This window comes from Phyllobates terribilis, unplaced genomic scaffold, assembly GCF_046119375.1.
Source record: "Phyllobates terribilis strain yellow unplaced genomic scaffold, ASM4611937v1 Scaffold_2__4_contigs__length_985480577, whole genome shotgun sequence".
Classification (NCBI taxonomy): domain Eukaryota; kingdom Metazoa; phylum Chordata; class Amphibia; order Anura; family Dendrobatidae; genus Phyllobates; species Phyllobates terribilis.
The window spans coordinates 441,707,210-441,732,859 of record NW_027362762.1 but is presented as its reverse complement, the minus strand read 5'-3'; the positions used below and the strand labels follow the sequence as shown (position 1 = coordinate 441,732,859).

Here is a 25,650-nt window from a genome sequence, read left to right as displayed (position 1 = left end):
GTGTTCTAGTGACAGCCCTGAAACTCAGATGCACAGGCTGAATGGTGGAAGAGCTGTAACTGTAGAATAAAAAGACTTTGACCGCACATCCAAAAACTCATCTTTGATCTATTGTGGCTAAGAAAAAATTTACAAAACTGAACACTAGGTTCTTGGTTAACATTCTGATCAGACTGTATGAAGCCTACTGCCACATCACAGAGAACCTCTCAGTGGATCCCTAACCTTAAAGCTGCGGCAAACCAGTCAAGTGATACAGCATCAGCACGGGAAGCGACCCAGAGACCCTGCAGCACTCATGCTGCAGGGCAAAGTCCCAACTGCTCCAGGTCACACCACATCACTCCCCTGGCACAGCATCACAGCAACAATATCTGCAACAGAACACCAATACCTAGTGATACCTTCCAAATAGTCTTAGAGAGCTAAGAACAAAATGGGTGGTCTCCTGCGAACTTAATAATGGTATTGGTTCTGTGTGGTGGCCATTGTTGCTATAGTGCTGTGCCTGTGGGGTGGTGTGACCTAAAGCTGTGAGGATTTTGCATGGCAGCATGGGTGCTGTGGGGTGTCTGGGTCCCTCTCCTTATTGGTACGGTTTCACTTTGGCGCTGGTTGCCATCAGAGATCCACTAAGAGGTTCACCATGTCATGGCAGTTGGCTTCATACAGTGTGATCAGAATATTAACTAAGAACCTCATGTTTAGCTTTGCAAATTTTTGTTTAGCCGCAATAAATTAATATAAACGTGTCATACGTCTGGGTTCGAACATGAGCTCGTGCTTTGTGGTCAGCTTCTCTGTCCGCCAAGCCACAGCAGATACATCTTTATCCGGGTCTTTAGTTTCTGTTATCCTTGCTTTAGTCTTTTAAGGGCAACAGGTGTTTTCATTTACTCATTTGTCTGCCCTATCACCTTTTGTGTGCAGCATTATATACATTCTCCCTGCTAGTATTTCCTGCTGGTGCTAGTTTCATTAGTATGTCCAGTCATAGTGCTTTAGCCAGTTAGTGAAAGTACAGCTTGAGTTTATCTCTTTGCTGTTTAGGTGCAGGATAAAGAACATATCTTCTGTTTCTCTTAGGCATATTCTCTATCAGTACGTACTTAATCCTTTATTTTGTATTTTGTGGTTTGTTTTATTCACTCTGGGATCTCTTTTTATTCCAGCACACTTTCTCTTCTTTAACCACTTCGCGCCAGAGCCTGTTTTTGCCTTCGTGACCGGGCCAATTTTTTCAATTCTGACCACTGTTACTTTATGAAGTAATTACTCTGGAACGCTTCAACGGATTCCCCTGATTCTGAGATTGTTTTTTCGTGACATATTGTACTTCATGATTGTGGTAAAATTTCTTCAATATCACTTGTGTTTATTTGTGAAAAAATCGGAAATCTGGCGAAAATTTAGAAAATTTTGCAATTTTCAAACTTTGAATTTTCATGCCCTTAAATCAGAGAGATATGTCAAACAAAATAGTTAATAAATAACATTTCCCACATGTCTACTTTACATCAGCACAATTTTGGAACCAAAATTTTTTTTTGTTAGGAAGCTATAAGGGTTAAAAGTTGACCAGCGATTTCTCATTTTTCCAATAAAATTTACAAAAACATTTTTTTTAGGGACCACATCATATTTGAAGTCACTTTGAGGGGTCTTTATGACAGAAAATACCCAAAAGTGACACCATTCTAAAAACTGCACCCCTCAAGGTGCTGAAAACCACATTCAAGAACTTTATTAACCCTTCAGGTGCTTCACAGGAATTTTTGGAATGTGGAAGAAAAAAATTAACATTTAACTTTTTTCACAAAAATGTTACTTTAGACCCAATTTTTTTTTATTTTCGCAGGGGTAACAGGAAAAAATGGACCCCAAAATTTTTTGTGCAATTTCTCATGAGCGCGCTCATACCCCATATGTGAGGGAAAACCACTGTTTGGGCGCACTGTAGGGTTCGGAAGGGAAGGAGCGCCATTAGACTTTTTGAATGTAAAATTTGTTTGAATAATTAGCAGACGCCATGTTGCGTTTGGAGAGCTCCTGATGTGCCTAAACAGTGGAAACCCCCCACAAGTGACACCATTTTAGAAACTAGACCCCTTAGGGAACTTATCTAGATGTGTGGTGAGCACCTTGAACCCCAAGGTGCTTCACAGAAGTTTATAATATTGAGCTGTAAAAATAAAATTTTCACATTTTTCCCACAAAAATATTTTTCATCCCCTAATTTTGCATTATCATAAGGGTAATAGGATAAATTGCAGCATTAAATTTGTTGTGCAATTTCTCCTGAACACGCCGATACCCCATATGTGGAGGCAAACCACTGTTTGGGCGCACGGCAGGGTTTGGATGGGAAGGAGCGCCATTTGACTTTTTGAATGTAAAATTTGCTTGAATAATTAGCAGACGCCATGTCGCATTTGGGGAGCCCCTGATGTGCCTAAACAGTGGAAACCCCCCACAAGTGACACCATTTTGGAAAATAGACCCCTTAGGGAACTTATCTAGATATGTGGTGAGCACATTGGGAGACATAATAAACAAATCAGTAGCAGGTGAAGAATTGGTTTTATTTATTTTTTACGCCGTTCCTCGTGCGGTATAAGTGATTAGACGACTTTATTCTTCGGGTCGGTGCGATTACAGAGATACCAGATTTATATCGGGTTTTATGATTGACAGCTGTCACACACTAAGAGACGCTTTTTTTTGCAAAATCTAGTTTTTGCATCGCCATATTTTGAGAGCTATAATTTTTCCATATTTCGGCCGACAGAGTCATGTGACGGCTTTTTTTTTGCGGGACGAGTTGACATTTTTATTGGTACCATTTTTGGGCACATAACATTTTTTGATCGCTTTCTATTCTGTTTTTTGGGAGGTAAAATTAACAAAAACCAACAATTCAGGAATTGTTTTTTTGAGGTTTTTTTTATGCCGTTCTGCATGTGGTAAAAGTGATAAGGCAGCATTATTCTTCGGGTCAGTACGTTTACAGCGATACTACACTTACTGTATATTTTTTTATGTTTTGGCGCTTTTACACAATAAAACAATTTTATAGAAAAAATATTTTTTTTGCATTGCTTTATTCTGAGAGCTATAACTTTTTTATTTTTCGGCTCATGGAGCTGTATGGCGGCTTTTTTTTGCGGAACAAGATGACGTTTTCAGCGGTACAATTTTTATTTCCATTTTGCTTTTTGATCGCATTTTTTTTCCACTTTTTGTTTGGCAATATGATGAAAAAGCATAGTTTTTTGCTCCGTTTTTTTATTTATTTTTATTACGGTGTGCACAGAAGGAGTTAATTAGTGTGACAGTTTTATAGCTCGGGTTGTTTCGGATGCGGCGATGCCAAATATGTGTACTTTTTTTGTTTTTGCATAAATATACGGATTTATCGGTTTAATATTTTATTTATTTATTTTGATTTATTTTGTGATTTTTTTAACAGTTTGAAAACATTTTTTTGACTTTTTTTTACACTTTTACTTAGTCCCTGTATGGGACATTAATTTTTATTTTTCTGATCACTGATCTCATGTAATGTAATAGACATATATTACATTGTATGAGACCACTGCTGACAGTTTCACACTGTGTCTCCTGCTGGACTCAGCTTGCAGGCTGAGCCTAGCAGGACACCATATATGGCAGAGCTGGAGGCGGTCATGTGACCTCCAGCTGCCATAACAACGACAGGTCCTGGAAGGTATCAGGGGTCGTCGGAGAGGTAAGTAGACGACCCCCTCTCCTCTGTCTATCTTCTATATGCCGCGATCACTATAGATCGCGGCATATAGAAGATAGCAAAGGGTTAACATCATTGGGACCTGATCCAATCAGGTCCCGATGATGTTCCCTGTCAGAGCTATCGCTCTGCACCGCACCCGCAGCGCTTGCAGGACCCTGGGGGTCCTGAGTGCTGCGGGACCACCCACCGTTTTTAAACGTCGGCGCTGCACAGAGCCCAGGCAGCGCCGACGTTTATATACAGTGGGCGGTCGCGAAGCTGTTAAGTAATTTTTCACTCTACTCTCTGATTTTTTAGTAGGAATGTGAAGCACTCGATGGTCTTTTAGGTAGCATAGGTCCGGGATGCCATTGTCTAGTGTGTGGTTAGGGCTATCTCTGCTCATGCAGTTACCACTAGGGTCTCTGGGGTCAGGATCTCCAGTTTGTACATGGTCAGTCACAGTTCCAGTGTGTTACCTATTTTTCAGAGTGAATTGCTACACGATCATAGCAATACGCTTTTTGGATGTGCGGTCCATGGCTTTTTTCTATAGTTGAAGCTGAATGGTTAAAAAGGAGCCAAAGGCTCCCTTTTCCACAATTGTATTCACTGGTATCAGCATATACAGTGCTTTGTGAAAGTATTTGGCCCCCTTCAACTTTTCTTTTGCCACATTTCTGGCTTCAAACATAAAGATATTGTAACATACCTGGCGGCGTCCTTGCATAGTGGTCCATCTCCCACTGTGCAAGAGCGCGCACTTGATCTCCTGTCCAGAATGTCTCTCTGGCTTCCCTCCATGCTGTCTGTTTGTGTCTGTTTCTGCTGCTTAAGGGCGGCGCCCGATCACTTCCTGCTTTTTGTACCTGCTGTGGGTCACACCTCTTGTGCGTCCTCAGCCTATTGCTGTCTGTCACCTGGTATATAGCTCAGCTGCGCCCATCTATCCCTGCCTGAGCATAGTGTTTTCTTTCAGTGTGTGCTTGCACTCTGAAGGTGCCAGGTCCCGTTCTGTGTTCTCTTGTCTGCCTATCCTGGAGGCTGTATTTCCAGGCCTGTCTGAACACGCTCCTAGCCTGTTCCTCCTGCCTTCTAGGGGCCGATTACCTAGACCTGTTCCTGTATCTTGTCTGACCTGTCTGAACACGCTCCTAGCCTGTCCCTCCTGCCTTCTAGGGGCCGATTACCTAGACCTGTTCCTGTATCTTGTCTGACCTGTCTGAACACGCTCCTAGCCTGTTCCTCCTGCCTTCTAGGGGCCGATTACCTAGACCTGTTCCTGTATCTTTTCTGACCTGTCTGAACACGCTCCTAGCCTGTTCCTCTCGCCTTCTAGGGGCTGATTACCTAGACCCGCTCCTGTATCTTGTCTGTCCTGTCTGAACACGCTCCTTGCCTGTTCGTCCTGCCTCTCTGGGGGCCGTATTCCCACACCCGCTCCTGTATCCCGCTGCAGTGTCGGTCTCCTCCGTACACTCAGTTCCAGTCTGAACTCTCTCCTATCCTTTACCTGTTTTGCCTCTATGTCCGTTCCCTTCCTTTTTCTGCAGAGTCTGAACTCGTACCTAACTCCTGCTTGTTGTCTCTGTACTCCCGTTTGTGAGTTTGTGGTCCACTCGCTACTTCACTGCAAGTACCCTGTGGGTGTCTGGCTCTGCCTTTCCCTTCCTGTCTGTTCCGTGTGAACAGAGCCCTGTCCCCCCTACTCAGCCTAGCCTGCTCTGACTCCTTTGCTCACGGCTCCGGCGGTTCTAGCCTGCTCTGACTCCTTTGCTCACCGCTCCGGCGGTTCTAGTCTGCTCTGACTCCTTTGCTTACCGCTCCGGCGGTTCTAGCCTGCTCTGACTCCTTGCTCACTGCTCCGGCAGTCCTGTCCTGCCCTGCTTCTGCCCGCTGCTCCGGCAGTCCTGTCCTGCCCTGCTTCTGCCCGCTGCTCCGGCAGTCCTGTCCTGCCCTGCTTCTGCCCGCTGCTCCGGCAGTCCTGTCCTGCCCTGCTTCTGCCCGCTGCTCCGGCAGTCCTGTCCTGCTCTGTTCTTGCCCACCGCTTCGGGCGTTCCCTCTCTGCTGTGGTTGTCTACCGCATCTGCGGTTCTGTGACCCAGTCTGTACTGGGTCTTAACCTTTCTGTGCTCCAGCCCGTCCTTTCGGCCAGTACCTCCCTGCCTGCATACTCGCCTGTATCCACCCATCTGCATACCTGCCGTGTTTGCTTATATCCACCAGTCTGTGCCAGCCTAACCTGCCTGTTCCTGAGTCCCAGTGTGTACTGGGTCCTATCCCGCCTGTGTTCCTACCTGCTAGTGCCTCCCTGTCTGCACTCTAGCTGTGCTTGCCTGTACCCCTCTACCTGTATTGTTCCTGAGTCCCAGTGTGTACTGGGTCCTATCCCGCCTGTGTTCCTACCTGCTAGTGCCTCCCTGTCTGCACTCTAGCTGCGCTTGCCTTTACCCGCCTGCCTGCATACCAGTCGTGCCTGCCTATACCCTCCAGTCTGTGCGCCAGCCTAACCAGCCTGATCCAGTAATCCCTGTGTGGGTCAACCCCCGTGTCCGGAGTTTGACCTGGAGTAGCACCTGGTCCCTCTGCCCGGTTTCTCCCTGGTGCACTGGCGTCGTATGCCGTCGTGCCATCTTGGTCGGATCGGCCAGATACTTAGTCACGCCCCTCCAGGCACTCTCCGGTTCATGGTCCAGTGGAATCACTACAATCACACGCACACGCCGCTCAGCCCGGGCGTGTGCATAACAGCATGCTCAGGCCATGATTCCCGTTGAGCCCCACGGCCTTCGCTCTCTGAGAAGTTTTCCAGCGAATACATGCATTAAAATAAATAAATAAATATTTTTTTTTTCCCTTAGCTGAGTTCCAGGCGAATTACGCACCGTCCAGATGGATCTATCAGCTCTCGTTCCTGCGGATCCGCCACGTTACTATGGGGATCCAAGACAGTGTCGTGCATTTGTGGAGCAATGCATGCTACACTTTAAGGCCTACCCTCTCTATTTTCCTTCCGATTGGGCTAAAGTGGCCTTTATGATTGACTACCTAGCGGGTGATGCCTTGAAATGGGTCACCCCCCTATGGGAAGCATGGGATCCTGTCGTCCTTGACCTGCAGGCCTTCCTGGTGGCCTTTCGTATGGTCTTCGAGGACCCTAACCCTGAAGCCCCTGCTGAAGCTTCACTTCCCAATATCCAGGAGCAGCCCCGACGGGTAATGTGTGTGGGTAGCGCAATAGTCCTCCAGCCCAATGAGACTACTGCCCACCCAGAATCCTCACAGGGTGACTACGCTTTCCGGAATACTTCTCCCAACCTCAAGAGGCAGTCCAGACGTGCTAGACATAGAGGCAAGCCGTCACGCCAGGGTCTGTCCTCCCTGAGACCTCCTGACCCCAACCTTGAAGTCCCTACTGAAGCTTCATCTCCCTGTATCCCGGAGAAGCCCCAACGGGTAATGTGCGTGGGTAGTGCACCAGTTCTCCTGCCCGAAGAGACTTCTGCCCATCCAGACTCCACACAGGAGAACTTCCTGCACCCGGCATCAGATGCTTCACCCACTTTAACCGGTGTGCATGTCCAAGGATGCTCCAAAGCTGTGGTTACCTCAGAGTCTGTGCACCTCTACTACCTGGTGGAGGACCCCCTGTTGCCTCCTGAATCCTCCGGGATACCACTCGATGACAAATGGAGAGAGACTTCTCTACACCCGGTACTCGATACTTTGTCCGCTTCGTCCTGTGAGCCTGACAATGGGTACCCCAAAGTGGTAGTTACCCCCGAGTCTCTACACCCCTCCGACCAGGCGGAGAACCTCCAGTTGTCTCCTGAACCCTTCGGGGTGCTACCTGGCAGCGAAAGGACAGAGACTCTCCTATACTCTGTACCTGATACCTCGCTCGCTTCGTCCAGTGAGTCCAACCTAGTGTACTCCGAAGCAGAGGTTACTCCCGAGTCTCTACACCCCTCCGACCAGGCGGAGGACCTCCAGTTGTCTCCAGAACCCTTCTGGGTGCCACCTGGTGGTGAATGGACAGAGACTCTCCTATATCCTAGATCTGATACCTCGCTTGCTTCGTCCAGTGAGTCCGACCCAGTGTACTCTGAAGCAGAGGTTACCCGTGAGTCTCTACACCCCTCTGACCAGGCGGAGGACCGCCAGTTGTCTCCAGAACCCTTCGGGGTGCCACCTGGTGGTGAATGGACAGAGACTTTCCTATACTCGGTACCCGATACCTCGCCTGCTTCGTCCAGTGAGTCCGACCTAGTGTACTCTGAAGCAGATGTTTTCTCTGAGCCTCTGCACTCTTCTGACCCGGCGGAGGACCTCCAGTTGTTTCCTGAATCCTCCGGGGTACCACCAGATAACAAAGAGACAGTGACTTTTCCTCATTATGTACCTGATAACCCGTCTATTTCTTCCTGTGAGCTTGACAAGATGTACCTCGAAGCAGAGATTACCCCCAAGTCTCTGTCCCCCTCCAACCCGGTGAAGGACTTCCAGTTGTCTCCTGTACCCTCTGGGGTGCCACCTGAAAATATGTGGAGAGAGACTTCCTTGTGTGCTGTTCCTGGTACTCCACCCGTTTCGTCTGTTGCTGAGGATGGCTGGATAGGAGGTAGCATCCTAGCTACCCAGATGAGATCAGTTTTTCCTGTGGACAGTGGAAGTGATCTCCTTGAAGTGAACGACTGGTCCTCGAATTCCCTGCGGAAGATTCTGGCAGGCCTGAAGAAGAGGGGGCGTAAGGGGGGGGGGTACTGTAACATACCTGGCGGCGTCCTTGCATAGTGGTCCATCTCCCACTGTGCAAGAGCGCGCACTTGATCTCCTGTCCAGAATGTCTCTCTGGCTTCCCTCCATGCTGTCTGTTTGTGTCTGTTTCTGCTGCTTAAGGGCGGCGCCCGATCACTTCCTGCTTTTTGTACCTGCTGTGGGTCACACCTCTTGTGCGTCCTCAGCCTATTGCTGTCTGTCACCTGGTATATAGCTCAGCTGCGCCCATCTATCCCTGCCTGAGCATAGTGTTTTCTTTCAGTGTGTGCTTGCACTCTGAAGGTGCCAGGTCCCGTTCTGTGTTCTCTTGTCTGCCTATCCTGGAGGCTGTATTTCCAGGCCTGTCTGAACACGCTCCTAGCCTGTTCCTCCTGCCTTCTAGGGGCCGATTACCTAGACCTGTTCCTGTATCTTGTCTGACCTGTCTGAACACGCTCCTAGCCTGTCCCTCCTGCCTTCTAGGGGCCGATTACCTAGACCTGTTCCTGTATCTTGTCTGACCTGTCTGAACACGCTCCTAGCCTGTTCCTCCTGCCTTCTAGGGGTCGATTACCTAGACCTGTTCCTGTATCTTTTCTGACCTGTCTGAACACGCTCCTAGCCTGTTCCTCTCGCCTTCTAGGGGCTGATTACCTAGACCCGCTCCTGTATCTTGTCTGTCCTGTCTGAACACGCTCCTTGCCTGTTCGTCCTGCCTCTCTGGGGGCCGTATTCCCACACCCGCTCCTGTATCCCGCTGCAGTGTCGGTCTCCTCCGTACACTCAGTTCCAGTCTGAACTCTCTCCTATCCTTTACCTGTTTTGCCTCTATGTCCGTTCCCTTCCTTTTTCTGCAGAGTCTGAACTCGTACCTAACTCCTGCTTGTTGTCTCTGTACTCCCGTTTGTGAGTTTGTGGTCCACTCGCTACTTCACTGCAAGTACCCTGTGGGTGTCTGGCTCTGCCTTTCCCTTCCTGTCTGTTCCGTGTGAACAGAGCCCTGTCCCCCCTACTCAGCCTAGCCTGCTCTGACTCCTTTGCTCACTGCTCCGGCGGTTCTAGCCTGCTCTGACTCCTTTGCTCACCGCTCCGGCGGTTCTAGTCTGCTCTGACTCCTTTGCTTACCGCTCCGGCGGTTCTAGCCTGCTCTGACTCCTTGCTCACTGCTCCGGCAGTCCTGTCCTGCCCTGCTTCTGCCCGCTGCTCCGGCAGTCCTGTCCTGCCCTGCTTCTGCCCGCTGCTCCGGCAGTCCTGTCCTGCCCTGCTTCTGCCCGCTGCTCCGGCAGTCCTGTCCTGCCCTGCTTCTGCCCGCTGCTCCGGCAGTCCTGTCCTGCTCTGTTCTTGCCCACCGCTTCGGGCGTTCCCTCTCTGCTGTGGTTGTCTACCGCATCTGCGGTTCTGTGACCCAGTCTGTACTGGGTCTTAACCTTTCTGTGCTCCAGCCCGTCCTTTCGGCCAGTACCTCCCTGCCTGCATACTCGCCTGTATCCACCCATCTGCATACCTGCCGTGTTTGCTTATATCCACCAGTCTGTGCCAGCCTAACCTGCCTGTTCCTGAGTCCCAGTGTGTACTGGGTCCTATCCCGCCTGTGTTCCTACCTGCTAGTGCCTCCCTGTCTGCACTCTAGCTGTGCTTGCCTGTACCCCTCTACCTGTATTGTTCCTGAGTCCCAGTGTGTACTGGGTCCTATCCCGCCTGTGTTCCTACCTGCTAGTGCCTCCCTGTCTGCACTCTAGCTGCGCTTGCCTTTACCCGCCTGCCTGCATACCAGTCGTGCCTGCCTATACCCTCCAGTCTGTGCGCCAGCCTAACCAGCCTGATCCAGTAATCCCTGTGTGGGTCAACCCCCGTGTCCGGAGTTTGACCTGGAGTAGCACCTGGTCCCTCTGCCCGGTTTCTCCCTGGTGCACTGGCGTCGTATGCCGTCGTGCCATCTTGGTCGGATCGGCCAGATACTTAGTCACGCCCCTCCAGGCACTCTCCGGTTCATGGTCCAGTGGAATCACTACAATCACACGCACACGCCGCTCAGCCCGGGCGTGTGCATAACAGATATAAAATTCTAATTTTTGGGGGAAGAATCAACAACAATTGGGACACAATCGTGAAGTGGGACGAAATTTATTGGATATTTTAAACTTTTTTAACAAATTTAAAACTGAAAAGTGGGGCGTGCAATATTATTCGGCCCCCTTGAGTTAATACTTTGTAGCCCCACCTTTTGCTGCGATTACAGCTGCAAGTCACTTGGGGTATGTCTCTATCAGTTTTGCACATCGAGAGGCTGAAGTTCTTGCTCATTCTTCCTTGCAAAACAGCTTGAGCTCAGTGAGGTTGGATGGAGAGCGTTTGTGAACAGCAGTTTTCAGGTCTTTCCACAGATTCTCGATTGGATTCAGGTCTGGACTTTGACTTAGCCATTCTAACACCTGGATACGTTTATTTTTGAACCATTCCATTGTAGATTTTGCTTTATGTTTGGGATCATTGTCTTGTTAGAAGATAAATCTCCGTCCCAGTCTCAGGTCTTTTGCAGACTTCAAAAGGTTTTCTTCCAGAATGGTCCTGTATTTAGCTCTGTCCATCTTCCGATCAATTTTAACCAACTTCCCTGTCCCTGCTGAAGAAAAACAGGCCCAAACCATGATGCTGCCACCACCATGTTTGACAGTGGGGATGGTGTTTTGAGGGTGATGAGTTGTGTTGCTTTTACGCCAAACATATCGTTTTGCATTGTGCCTGAAAAGTTCGATTTTCATTTCATCTGACCAGAGCACCTTATTCCACATGTTTGGTGTGTCTCCCAGGTGGCTTGTGGCAAACTTCAAACAAGACTTTTTATGGATATCTTTGAGAAATGGCTTTCTTCTTGCCACTCTTCCATAAAGGCCAGATTTGTGCAGTGTACGACTGATTGTTGTCCTATGGACAGACTCTCCCACCTCAGCTGTAGATCTGCAGTTCATCCAGAGTGATCATGGGCCTTTTGGCTGCATCTCTGATCAGTCTTCTCTTTGTTTGAGATGAAAGTTTAGAGGGACGGCCGGGTCTTGGTAGATTTGCAGTGGTCCGATACTCCTTCCATTTCAATATGATCGCTTGCACAGTGCTCCTTGAGATGTTTAAAACTTGGGAAATCTTTTTGTATCCAAATCTGGCTTTAAACTTCGCCACAACAGTATCTCGGACCTGCCTGCTGTGTTCCTTGGTCTTCATGATGCTCTCTGCACTTGAAACAGAACCCTGAGACTATCACAGAGTAGGTGCATTTATACGGAGACTTTATTACACACAGGTGGATTCTATTTATCATTACCAGTCATTTAGGACAACATTGGATCATTCAGAGATCCTCACTGAACTTCTGGAGTAAGTTTGCTGCACTGAAAGTAAAGGGGCCAAATAATATTGCACGCCCCACTTTTCAGTTTTAAATTTGTTAAAAAAGTTTAAAATATCCAATAAATTTAGTTCCACTTCACGATTGTGTCCCACTTGTCGATTCTTCCCCAAAAAATTAGAATTTTATATCTTTATGTTTGAAGCCAGAAATGTTGCAAAAGGTAGAAAAGTTGAAGGGGGCCAAATACTTTCACAAAGCACTGTAGAGCAGGGTTCCCCAACTCCAGTCCTCAAGGCCCACCAACAGGTCATGTTTTCAGGATTTCCTTAGTATTACACAGGTGATAATTGCATCACCTGCACAGGCAATAATTCCATCACCTGTGCAATACTAAGGAAATCCTGAAAACATGACCTGTTGGTGGGCCTTGAGGACTGGAGTTGGGGAACCCTGCTGTAGAGGATTCAGATACTGGTAAAATTGAGACACCAACGGGGAGAGATGGCTACATGGTACAGTACACCACTGTTTCCATCAGGATGTGGCTTGTGGGTTGCACTTTGCCCATGTCTGCTTTACATTAAAGGTGATAATTTTCTGATCTCAGACCTTTAGATGGTTAGAATTCCAGACACTATTGTTTGCCAACATTTGTCAAGAATCTGACATGAATGACCTGAATTAAACTTTGACTTTACATCTCATTCCAGTTATGTAAAGTAGACTATGCCCAGAGCAATCTTTTTGTGTAATAGGCACAAATACTCTTATTCTGAAGCCAGATGATATTTTCAAGGTATAAAACAGCAGGGGGAGTCGCGCAGATCCCACTGCTGTCAAGGGACGCAACTCTGCTGCCTCCAATTGTCTGGACAATAACACAATTGACTGACGAATGATGGACAAGGCAGCGGCTGCTTCCACTACTAGGCCAGTTATTGGGGAACTCACTGTGAGCATATGGTATATACACCTCCGATTCCAAAAAATGCATTATATATATGGACACCCTGATGCAATCACTGCCAGCTCCACAATAACAAAAGGAACTACTAGCTGCCACCACCAATCGTTTATACAGGCCAATTGGACACTGTCACAGGTAGCGTATGGCTTCAGGGGTGAGGTTTACAGAGCAAGCGGAACAGAGCTATTACATTTTATATAATTAGTCTGGAAAGGTAGGCAGTGTTTATAAAAAATATACAAAAGATGTTACAAAATGGGAACAAACAATACGGTATATACAATTACATAGAATAAAAGGGACAACAAAAGAAAAGGTACTAATCCTGTGCCATGGAAATGGCTCAGAGCTTAGTGGAGGGAGGTAGCAAGCTGTACCTCCCAGGACTGACAAAATACAAAAACCTTCCCCTTGTTGAGCTCATATGGGGGCTGGTCATAGGATGTGCTAGGTCTTTTAGAAGTTTATGAGATCCCGACTTTCAGGATATCTTCGCCACTTGAGGTCCCAGGCAGGAGATATTGTCATCATGTTTCCTATTGTGATTTTACCTTTCTATAGAGATGAAACATGGCATGGATAGCACCACCTATCGGGCCGATATTAAGTTGGAGGTGTTAGAATGACCTTATGGTGATGTGAGTGAATGCGTTATGTTCGTCCCTTGGCTACGATGCTGAAAATATCTCGACGCTGAAACAGGCAATCTCTGCATGTGTCACAGCTGTCTAACAGCCGTAACACTTGCAGGAGCGGCAACATTAAAAGAGATGCCGAGCACGCCAAAATACTCGGCAAGCACCTGAGCGTGCTTGCCGAAAGAGTTAATGAAACATACTCGATCATCACTAATGCCAACCCGCATGACTGATCACTTGATCTGACTGAATATGATCAACAGTAAAGAACAATTAAAAAGGACATTTCACCACTTTTTACATGCTAAACTGGCTACATCATGATAAAGTGGCTGAAGATCTAAATAAAGATGTAGCATTTATTTTTTTCTCATCTCTGTTGCAGAGATATTAGCGTGTAAAATTTAGGTTCTAATTTATAGTATAAGAAAGGGGGCGTTGGCAGAGGTTGCCTGTATGACATTTCCCAGTCATAAGAAGGCAGGGCCATTCACGGTAAATGAAAAAAGCAAATGTCCCCAGAGGGACGTGGAACCGGCTTTTTCAGTGTGATCTGATAAGATTCATATGTCTAACCAGGTCATACTGATATCTCATTGCTGGCGCATACTGTGATTACAAGCATCAGGAGAGGAGTGTAGAGCTGTACTGGGTGTCATTACATACAACGCTCTGCATCTATCCTCCATTCCTATGCATCGTGGAATAATGTCTCGATACCTGGGATAGATGCACTGTATATGACACACTGCTCACACACCGCTGCTCTCCCTGCGCTGTCATGTCATTACATTGCAAGGCTTAAAAGTCTCCTCAAATTGGCATGCCAGACTTGGCATGTCACTCTCTACAAGGAGAAACGTTACCCCATATTGCTGGGAATGCAACATCCAGCACCCTCACAAATCAGCTGTTTGCAAACACAGCAGTGGCCAGATGTGATCAGTTACAGTGGTGCACAGCACAGCTTCATTAACTGCAAGGTGACTGAAGTCGGGTACTGCACATCCACCCTTATTCAAATGAATGGGAGTGGATCTACAGTATCTTGCTGCCTCCACTATGCAGTTGACAGAGCTGTGCTAATCCACTCCGCAACCAAGCACATCCGGCCTGCATCGGATCAGTGCAGGTGCCGGGTGTCGCACACCCCACCAATCTGGTGTTGATGACCTATAGACCACCAATATTATAGTTCAGGACAACCCCTTCAAAGAGGACCTTTCAAATATTTTTACATTCTAAACTTAATTAATTTAACGATCGCTGCTCTTTATATACAGTTAAAGAAAATTATAAGTGTTTGTCGACTTTTGCCAAGCATCTAATACCAATTACCCAAAATAAACCCTAATAGTAGATCTCATATCAGATATGTGAAATAGACTCTGCCCAGAACAATCATTTTGTACTTTTCAGATTAAAAATTGATAAACACAGCTATTCTTATTCTGGAACAGGATTAAATTGTTTTGTGTGGAAAAAACACAAACTTAATTGTTTTGTTTTATCAAATGGACTTTCACATTCATGCGTACACAGATCAGCCATAACATGAAAACTAATATTGTGTAGGTCCCCCTTGTGTAGTGAAAAGAGTTCTGGCCTGTCAAGGCATGGACTGAGCAAGACCACTGAAGGAGTCATTCTGAATATGGCACAAAGATGTTAGCAGCAGATCTGTATACAGGAGATACAGCAAATCCTGTATATAGTGAGGCGTGACCTCCGTGGGTCGGACTTGTTTTTCCAGCATGTTTCACGAATGCTTGATTGGACTGAAATCTGTGGGTTTTGAACGTTGTCATTTTCCTCAAACCATTCCTGAATATTTTTAGTAGTGTGGCTAGGGATATCATCCTGCTGAAAAAGGCCACTGCCATATACAGTACAGGTTTACTTGGTAGGTATCAAAGTCACATCCACCCAATGATACCAGAACATTGGCAAAAGCAATACAACCTCTAACAACTTGCCTTTTTCCCATGGTGCATCATGGGACCATCTCTTTCTCATATAAATGATGCACATGCACCCTGACATCCACATGATGTAATAGAAAACATGACTGAAAGGACCAGGCCAAATAATTTTATTGCTCCATGGTCCAACTTCAAGGCTGATATGCCCATTATGGGTGCTTTCTGCAATGGGCCCAGGTCAACATGGGCATTGTGACTGATATGCAGCCATAAACAGCAAGTTTGTTCTTACACCTTTCATCAAAGACAGAATTACCTCTTTCTGCAAATTTTGTGAGATTGGACCATATGAGTTAGCCTTCACTCACCATGGACATCACTGAGCTTTAGCCCATTTTTGGTAGGTAACATCCTACAAGACCTGTTGTTTTGGAGATGCTCTGACCCAGTCATCACTATTTGGTCTTTATCAAACTTGATCAAATCCTTATACTTGCCCATTTTTCCTGTTTCTGACATGTGAAAGGGAACCTGTGTCCTCGGAAAACACTATTTACCTGCAGAGATAGGGTTAATCTGCAGGTAAATAGCGTTACAATGCTGCCAGGCTGCATTACTGAAAGTGCAGGTACCTGGAGAAAATAAACGTATTTTCTCCCGGGAGCCGCTGCTTTCAGTCAGATGAGCTTCAGAGCCAGCGGTCAATCAAAGTGCCGGTTTGTGATGACAGCTCCCTTTCACATTATAGAGAGAAGAGCTGAAAGTGGTGATTGTAATCGCTCCCTGCACCGCCCCCATGACTGAAAACTGATGACTTGCAACTAACCGCATGTATGTAATTTGCATACATCTGGTCACCTGCCAACTAGACATTCACGGTTTCGCTCAATGCAAGCATAATGTGCAAGGTCGGACATGTCTAGTTGGAATGTGACCGGAAGTACGTACTGTAAATCGCATACCTGTGGTCACGATGTGAGGATTCACAAGTCTGCAGTCACATAGACTGCAGACTTGTAGCCTAAGGCCGGACAACCCCTTTCACTTCAAGAACTTTGGTACCAATTCAACAAGACTGGTGAAGATATACCAAATGTATTAAGAGGCTTGCACTTTTAAATGAATTTGGAGCATCCTTCAACTGCCAAGTGCCATTGCAGGACTGGAGTACATTTCGGCTGAAATTTATGCTACTTTAGTGGAGTAAATTAAGATGACTGACAGCTGTACTCAATCAAAACCCATCCCTGCTGAACTCTGCCCTCTTCAAAAAGTTGTAAAAATCTCAAAAGTGGCTAGGTTTTTGTGCAACTACAATTGTGCAAAAATTTGGAGACATCTCAATCAGTTTTAAGCCTGAATTAGAAAACTGTTTAATGAATCAGGGCCTTAATGTTCATTTGCTGCCTGATTAGTCTTATCCATTTGGAGGTGCAGAGCCACTGATTGCGTTCACGCAGCGCACCCTTGAACACTGTCAATCATGATATGACAAGGTGTTCAGTATGCAAACTGAAGAAGTGCAAAACTGAGCCCTTGGCCATGCCAAATGTGCAATGGAGTCCCCTCATTTGCATATGAAATAGTTTTTTTTTTCCTGACAACTGAACCACTAAAATCTATACTGCTGGTTGATTTCTATAGGGGCTTAGCCTTACATGACACTGTAAGTGGTTTAGTTAGCCATTTTGGGGTGATAAACTTTAAAAAAAACTTTAAAAGCAAGCTCCTAATTGTAGCTTTTAGCCATGGACACATAGATATTTAGTAAATGAATGCAGGGGTTTATTGTACACCTTGAGACGCACACCCTGAACTGTTTATTGCGTTTCTCTGGAAATGTGCTTGACTATTAGATAAAAGATAAATAAATGTGATTTATCTTGCACACAATTAAAATATCTCCTTAGGTTTTTCCTGCTGTCTCTACATTACTACTGAATATGAACAGAGAGCAAACATGAACTCTGGTCAGAGATGATATCTTTCAGTAGAGTCATGTGAAACCATGGCGGAGGCAGGTTAAAGTGTGCACCTCCTAAATAGTTCAAGCTCAAGGATGATTTCAAGGATATTTCAGCACTGATCTGCTGACTGTGAGTTGCAGTACTCATTATCTGCTAAGTTATATTATTGCTTTAAGAATCACTCCCATGAACAGATGAGCTAAACCTGTGTAAATGTGTATCTAGTGTAGTGTTGGTGCATTAATATACTCACAGACCGCCCTTTTTTCTGGTTTCCAGTGCTGCTCTGGTCCTCTTCTGGATCGTGTGACGGCTATTCTGAATTGCTGGCTTTTTCTAAGGTCGCCCTTTTAATAATCTTTTTGCTCTTAATCCTGCAAATTGTTGTGAAAAGACATATTATACTCCATTTACACTGCTCAAGTTGTGCGTTAAAAGCATACAGCCAGATTTGGTTGTTGGAATAGCATCGCTATACAGTGCAAGCAGTGGAAAGACTCTATCTGAGTTGTGCTAAATTTTCTGTAATGCAAATACTGAAAAGTGTTCTCAGCCTCAAAATCTTCTACGCAAAAATACTGTTCCATTTGTGCGTTAAAAGCATACAGGCAGACTTGTTTGGTTGCAAGAGTATTGCTATATAGTGCAAAGAGTGAAAAGGAGTCCATCTGAGGTGTGCTAAATTTTCTGTGATACAAATACTGAAAAGTTTTCTCAGCATCAAAAAATTCTACTCTATTTAAGCTGAGTCAGTTGTGCGTTCAAAACATAAATCCAGACTTGGCCGATAACCAGTAGCATTGCTATATTGCTATTGCACTGTAACAAGTTGATCTGAGGTGGGCCAATTTTACTAAAATAAAAACACTGCACAGTTTTCTCAGCAGCGAAATATCATACGTACTTTAAATGGGAAGGTGCGTGATAAGAGACGGGGAAGTGGACATGATGCTGATGTGGAGCGCCGAGGCCGTGGGCAAGGTGAAACTATGCCTGCTGCAGGAGCTCAACAAACACACACATCATGTCAACCTAGCTTCCTGTCCCACTTTGGCTCAGCCAAGAAAAAAATGACATGTTTTTGAAGTAATACTATTTTATTCAACATAATCACCTTTCAACTCTATACATTTTTATGCATCGATCAAAAAGTATTTTTAATTCTTTAGGGAAAAAATTGCTATCCTGTTCTGCAAACCATGACTCCACTGCATTATTTACCATCTTGTTTGCTGTAAATTTTCATCCTTTCAATTATTTTTTGAGTTTCAGAAATAGATAATATCAGATGGGGCCATATGAGGAGAATATGGCAGATGAGCGACAATTTCAAAGACGATTTCATTCAGTTTCTGCAGGGCAATATGAGACTTTTGGGGTGTGCGCATTATTTTACAAAAACAAGACGGCTTTGGAAAATTTTTGTTCAAGTTCCAATCTTTACTTGAGATGGTTAACTTTTTTTTAATCACAACTTCAAAATGAAATAACTTTTTCTGCTAAAACTTATCAAATAAAAATTTACTTTTTATTAGAAAAAAAATTACCGTATATTCCGGCGTATAAGACGACTTTTGAAGACTGAAAAATCTTCTGTCTAGTCTGGGGTCGTCTTATACGCCGGTAATGCTTTTGAACTTTCAGAAATTGACATGCGGGGATACTCTGGGGGTGTTAATAAGCTGCCGTGGCCGTATCCCTGCCATGTCGGAGTTAATATAAGGTGGAGGGAGTTAAAATACGGCGGCGGTAGGTCCAGACAGTCAGCGCTTCTGTGCTGAAACTGACACATCGCTGCGTATTCCCAGCTCCGGACACAGCGCAGGGCTTCTGTGCCGACAGCTTTCACTTGTCACAGAAGCGCTGCGCTGTGTCCGGAGCTGGGAAGTTCGCATCGCTTCTGTGACAATATATGAAAAGCCGGCAATTCAGCAGCGGCATAAGCCGGCACCCGACAATTTAGAATAGAAAGAATAGAGCTTCACACATAGATTAGATAGATAGAAACATGTCAGTCACATATATATGAAGTACAGTGACAGTGTTGCTTACTGTACTTGTCATTTAGTGTAAAGGATTTATTAAAACAAATAATAGTGTTTTCATGCACCGTCTCTTTAAAAAAGCCGGCCGGCAATTCAGCATCTGTACCCGACAATTTATAACAGACAGAATAGAGCATCACACATAGATTAGATAGATAGAAACATGTTAGTCACATATATATGAAGTACAGTGACAGTGCTGGTTACTGTACTTGTCATTTAGTGTTAAAATAACGGATTTATTTAAAAAAAATTGGCGTGGGGTTCCCCTTAATTTTAGTCTCTAGCGGAGGTTAAGCAGACAGCTGGGGCAGATGTTTGAAGCCTGGGAAGGGGGTAATACCCACGGAGCTTCCCAGGCTACTAATATCAGCCCCCAGCTGAATACATAGCCTTTACTAGCTATTAAAATGGGGACCCCCCAAAAAAAATGACGTGGGGTCCCCCCTAATTTAATAGCTAGCAAAGGCTAGGCAGACAGCTGGGGGCTGATATTAATAGCCCAGGAAGGGAGCCATGAATATTGGCCCCCTCCCAGGCTAGAAACACCAGCCGTCAGCCGCCCCAGAAATGGCGCATCCATAGGATGCGCCAATTCTGGCACTTAGCCTCGCTCTTCCACGCTGCCCTGGTGTGGTGGCAGGGGGTAATAGGGCTGGGGTTGATGTCAGCTTATAATGCCAGCTGACATCAAGCCCAGGTTAGTAATGGAGAGGCGTCTATAAGACACCCCCATTACTAACCCCATTGTCAAAGTTACAAAAAAACACAAACACCCAGAATAAAGTCCTTTAATTGAAATAAACACACAATTCTTTATTGTTCTAAATTAAACCATACTTACCATCACGCCCATTCCAGCTGAAGCCAACGATCTCCTGCAATAAAAGTAAAATAATAAAGCAACCTCATCCTTACCTTTCCATGGTTCCCAGGACAGCTCCAGCTCTGCTACATCGAGATGACAGGCTGGACCGCAGCAGAACGCTGCCATCCAGCCTGTCATCCCGCAGACACTGAGAAGCGCAGGCATGCTTGCGCTCCTCAGTGTCTCGCTGTGACGGCATCCAGATGAGCCGACAATGAACTCAGCTCACCTCCTGGACGTCCGTCACTGACAGCGTGGGAAACTTCTACTGCGCATGCGGGGAGCAGGAGAATTTTCCCACGCTGTCAGTGACGTGCATGAGGTGAGCCGAGTTCATTGGACATGATCTCGGCTCATCTGGATGCCGTCACAGTCAGACACTGAGGAGCACAAGCATGCCTGCGCTTCTCAGTGTCTGCCGCATGGCAAGCTGAACGGCAGCGTTCTGCTGCGGTCCAGCCTGTCATGTGAATGTAGCAGAGCTGGACCGGTCCTGGGAACCATGGAGAGGTAAGGATGATGTTGCTTTATTATTTTACTTTTATTGCAGGAGATCGTTGGCTTCAGCTGGAATGGGCTTGATGGTAAGTATGGTTTAATTTAGAACAATAAAGGATTGTGTCTTTATTTCAATTAAAGGACTTTATTCTGGGTGTTTGTGTTTTTTTTAATTACTTTACTAGAAATTCATGGCGGTCATGTCTAATATTGGCGTGACCCCATGAATTTCGGGCTTAGGGCCAGCTGATAATGCCAAGCTGGCCTTAACCCCTTTATTACCCAGTGAGCCACCGCACCAGGGCCCTGGATGAGTTGGGTACAGCGCCAGAAGATGGCGCTTCTATGAACGCGCCATTTTCTGGGGTGGCTGCGGACTGCAATTTGCAGCGGGGGGGGGCCCAGAAAGCTTGGGCCTCCCTGCGCTGCAGATTCCAGCCCCCAGCTGCCTAGTTGTACCTGGCTGGACACAAAAATAGGGCGAAGCCCCACGTCTTTTTTTTTTAAATTATTTCATGAAATAATTTAAAAAAAAAGGGCTTCCCTATATTGTTGTGTCCGGCCAGGTACAAATAGGCAGCTGGTGGTTGGGGGCAGCCCGTTCCTGCCTGCTGTACCTGGCTGGACACAAAAATATGGCGAAGCCCACGTCAACATTTTTGGGAAAAATTAATTACAAAATTAATAATAATTTAGGGACTGCATCTTTATTAACCCCTCAATTGTCATTTAGTGTTAAAATAAAGGATTTTTTAAAAAGAAAATTGGCGTGGGATCCACCATCATTATAGTCTCTAGCGGAGGTTAAGCAGACGGCTGGGGCAGATGTTTGAAGTCTGGGAAGGGGGTAATACCCACGGAGCTTCCCAGGCTACTAATATCAGCCCCCAGCTGAATACATAGCCTTTACTAGCTATTAAAATGGGGACCCCCCAAAAAAAATGACGTGGGGTCCCCCCTAATTTAATAGCTAGCAAAGGCTAGGCAGACAGCTGGGGGCTGATATTAATAGCCCAGGAAGGGAGCCATGAATATTGGCCCCCTCCCAGGCTAGAAACACCAGCCGTCAGCCGCCCCAGAAATGGCGCATCCATAGGATGCGCCAATTCTGGCACTTAGCCTCGCTCTTCCACGCTGCCCTGGTGCGGTGGCAGGGGGTAATAGGGTTGGGGTTGATGTCAGCTTATAATGCCAGCTGACATCAAGCCCAGGTTAGTAATGGAGAGGCGTCTATAAGACACCCCCATTACTAACCCCATTGTCAAAGTTACAAAAAAACACAAACACCCAGAATAAAGTCCTTTAATTGAAATAAACACACAATTCTTTATTGTTCTAAATTAAACCATACTTACCATCACGCCCATTCCAGCTGAAGCCAACGATCTCCTGCAATAAAAGTAAAATAATAAAGCAACCTCATCCTTACCTTTCCATGGTTCCCAGGACAGCTCCAGCTCTGCTACATCGAGATGACAGGCTGGACCGCAGCAGAACGCTGCCATCCAGCCTGTCATCCCGCAGACACTGAGAAGCGCAGGCATGCTTGCGCTCCTCAGTGTCTCGCTGTGACGGCATCCAGATGAGCCGACAATGAACTCAGCTCACCTCCTGGACGTCCGTCACTGACAGCGTGGGAAACTTCTACTGCGCATGCGGGGAGCAGGAGAATTTTCCCACGCTGTCAGTGACGTGCATGAGGTGAGCCGAGTTCATTGGACATGATCTCGGCTCATCTGGATGCCGTCACAGTCAGACACTGAGGAGCACAAGCATGCCTGCGCTTCTCAGTGTCTGCCGCATGGCAAGCTGAACGGCAGCGTTCTGCTGCGGTCCAGCCTGTCATGTGAATGTAGCAGAGCTGGACCGGTCCTGGGAACCATGGAGAGGTAAGGATGATGTTGCTTTATTATTTTACTTTTATTGCAGGAGATCGTTGGCTTCAGCTGGAATGGGCGTGATGGTAAGTATGGTTTAATTTAGAACAATAAAGGATTGTGTCTTTATTTCAATTAAAGGACTTTATTCTGGGTGTTTGTGTTTTTTTTAATTACTTTACTAGAAATTCATGGCGGTCATGTCTAATATTGGCGTGACCCCATGAATTTCGGGCTTAGGGCCAGCTGATAATGCCAAGCTGGCCTTAACCCCTTTATTACCCAGTGAGCCACCGCACCAGGGCCCTGGATGAGTTGGGTACAGCGCCAGAAGATGGCGCTTCTATGAACGCGCCATTTTCTGGGGTGGCTGCGGACTGCAATTTGCAGCGGGGGGGGGCCCAGAAAGCTTGGGCCTCCCTGCGCTGCAGATTCCAGCCCCCAGCTGCCTAGTTGTACCTGGCTGGACACAAAAATAGGGCGAAGCCCCACGTCTTTTTTTTTTAAATTATTTCATGAAATAATTTAAAAAAAAAGGGCTTCCCTATATTGTTGTGTCCGGCCAGGTACAAATAGGCAGCTGGTGGTTGGGGGCAGCCCGTTCTTGCCTGCTGTACCTGGCTGGACACAAAAATATGGCGAAGCCCACGTCAACATTTTTGGGAAAAATTAATTACAAAATTAATAATAATTTAGGGACTGCATCTTTATTAACCCCTCAATTGTCATTTAGTGTTAAAATAAAGGATTTTTTAAAAAGAAAATTGGCGTGGGATCCACCATCATTATAGTCTCTAGCGGAGGTTAAGCAGACGGCTGGGGCAGATGTTTGAAGTCTGGGAAGGGGGTAATACCCACGGAGCTTCCCAGGCTACTAATATCAGCCCCCAGCTGAATACCTAGCCTTTACTAGCTATTAGAATGGGGGACCCCCCCAAAAAATGACGTGGGGTCCCCCCTATTTTAATATGTTTATGAGTGACAGTTTTCCTGCTATATACCTGCATGTCATAAGAATTTAAATTAAAAAAGGACCATGTTAAATTCAAATCTGTTTTTTTTTATTTTTACCGGTGTTTGGTATGCGTTGGAAAAGGGGTAGTCTTATACGGTGAATATATCCTAAACTCTATATTTTAACAGGAAAGTAGGGGGGTCGTCTTATACACCAGGTCGTCTTATACGCCGGAATATACGGTATATATTTTTTTTAAGATTTGTGGAATTTTTCAAACTTTTTTTTAAACTCAGTGTGAGAATTGAACATGGCATCTTCCTATCGCTCATACAGTAAAATACATTGCAATACTTATAACAAGACTTATGAAATACTGCAATGTATAAAGTTTGGCCGGGTTCATTAACATTCATCAACATGGATAATGCAATCACATGCTTCACATGGAACAGAGACTGGGGCACCGGACAGTTCATATATGTTTATGCATCTTGCCAATGGCATTTTACTAAACAGTAAAATGTATAAAAGTTATCCCTAATATAACTACCACAATAACTCTGTTCTATTATGGCTCCTTATAAGAAATGGATGCCAAAAAGGATTTCACAATCTGTAATGCGAAAACAAGAAGGCCTCTCCAAAAAGTATTTGGCAGAAGTTTTCTTGCATACACCAAGAGAAATTCCATGATAATTTTTAAAGCTAAACATACAGCTCTCAGATAGAGCTTTCAGGAAATAGTGTGTATTGGCATCAAAGGAGTGAGGTGATAAGCATGCAAATGGGATCCAACATACCAGGAGACAGATACAATATGAAAAGGCAGTCAGGAAATATGCAGGGTGATTTTGCAGATGGGCTCCAACATACCTGTGGATGAAGCAAATAGATTGTCAGATGAAGAGTGGTGATGACATTGAAGCATGTATACCAAGGGGTTATGAATCTGGCATATTTCTGTTAGACACTTAAGAGCAACGACACTTCAGAGCTATTATGGGCACCACTAAGTCCTCCATACAGTATTATGAGCCCCATATAAAATAATAGACCCCATATAATGCTCCATACAGAATAATGTACCTCTTATAATGCTCTATACAGAATGGACCCCATATAATGCTCCATACAGAATAAAGTACCCCATATAATGCTCCATACAGGATACTGGCCCCCATATAATGCTCCATACAGAATGCTGGCCCCATATAATGCTCCATGCAGAATGGACCACATATAATGCTCCTTGCAAGCTTGGCCCCATATAATGCTCCATGAAGGCTGGGCCCCATACAATGCTCCATGCAGGCTTGGCCCCATTTAATGCTCCATGCAGGCTGGGCCCCATATAATTCCCCATGCTTTATGGGCCCCATATAATGCTCCATGCAGGCTGGAGCGCCATTTAATGCTCCATGCAGGCTTGGCCCCATATAATGCCCCATGCTGTATGGAGCCCCATATAATGCTCCATGCCTCCATACATAAAAAAATTAAAATAATCAAATACTCACTTCTCCTCGCTGCTGCTGCTCTGGACTCCTCAGCATCACCGTCTTCCCGCTCTCTGCGCTGTGACTGCTCAGCAGAGGGCACACTGGAAAGACATCATCACGCTCTCTGACATGAGACGTCATGGCACTTGCCGGGTACGCCGGGTGCTGATACCGGGCCTGTGTATGGATCATCAGGGAGTCTCTGATTATGGTAACACATTAATTTAGTAACACGTTGTGGACAGCTAATTTTCTCTGTGTAGATGACCTTTCATAAACTTAAGCCTTAGCTTAAAACATCACAATCAGAATATTTCCTCTCCCATACATCTATTTCAATCAAACGGAGGATCAGATTGAAGCATTACGAGTAAAAGAAGGAAATATCCCCTAAAGAAATGGTTCTTTTATGGGGTTCCCATGCATAACTCCTTCAGCTCTGTCCTTGTCTTGGGCGACTCTCTCTCTTAGGGCTCATTTAAATGTCAGTTTTTCATCTACGAGTTCTATTCATGTTCTTGATGGATAGAACTCTTAAACAGTCTATGGGGCTGTTCAC

The 25,650-nt window shown here is 45.7% G+C and overlaps 1 long non-coding RNA gene across 1 annotated transcript in view; it reads right to left on the bottom strand.

Annotated features, from left to right (window-relative positions):
- Positions 1-25,405, bottom strand: part of LOC141214497 (uncharacterized) — a 28,162-nt gene extending 2,757 nt beyond the window's left edge. The window contains exons 1-3 of the long non-coding RNA XR_012283707.1: positions 25,110-25,405; positions 24,393-24,465; positions 17,600-17,720 (exon numbers count right to left, since the gene is read on the bottom strand). This is a non-coding gene — a long non-coding RNA (uncharacterized lncRNA). The remainder of the gene's footprint in view (positions 1-17,599; positions 17,721-24,392; positions 24,466-25,109) is intronic.
- Positions 25,406-25,650: the final 245 nt, after the last annotated feature.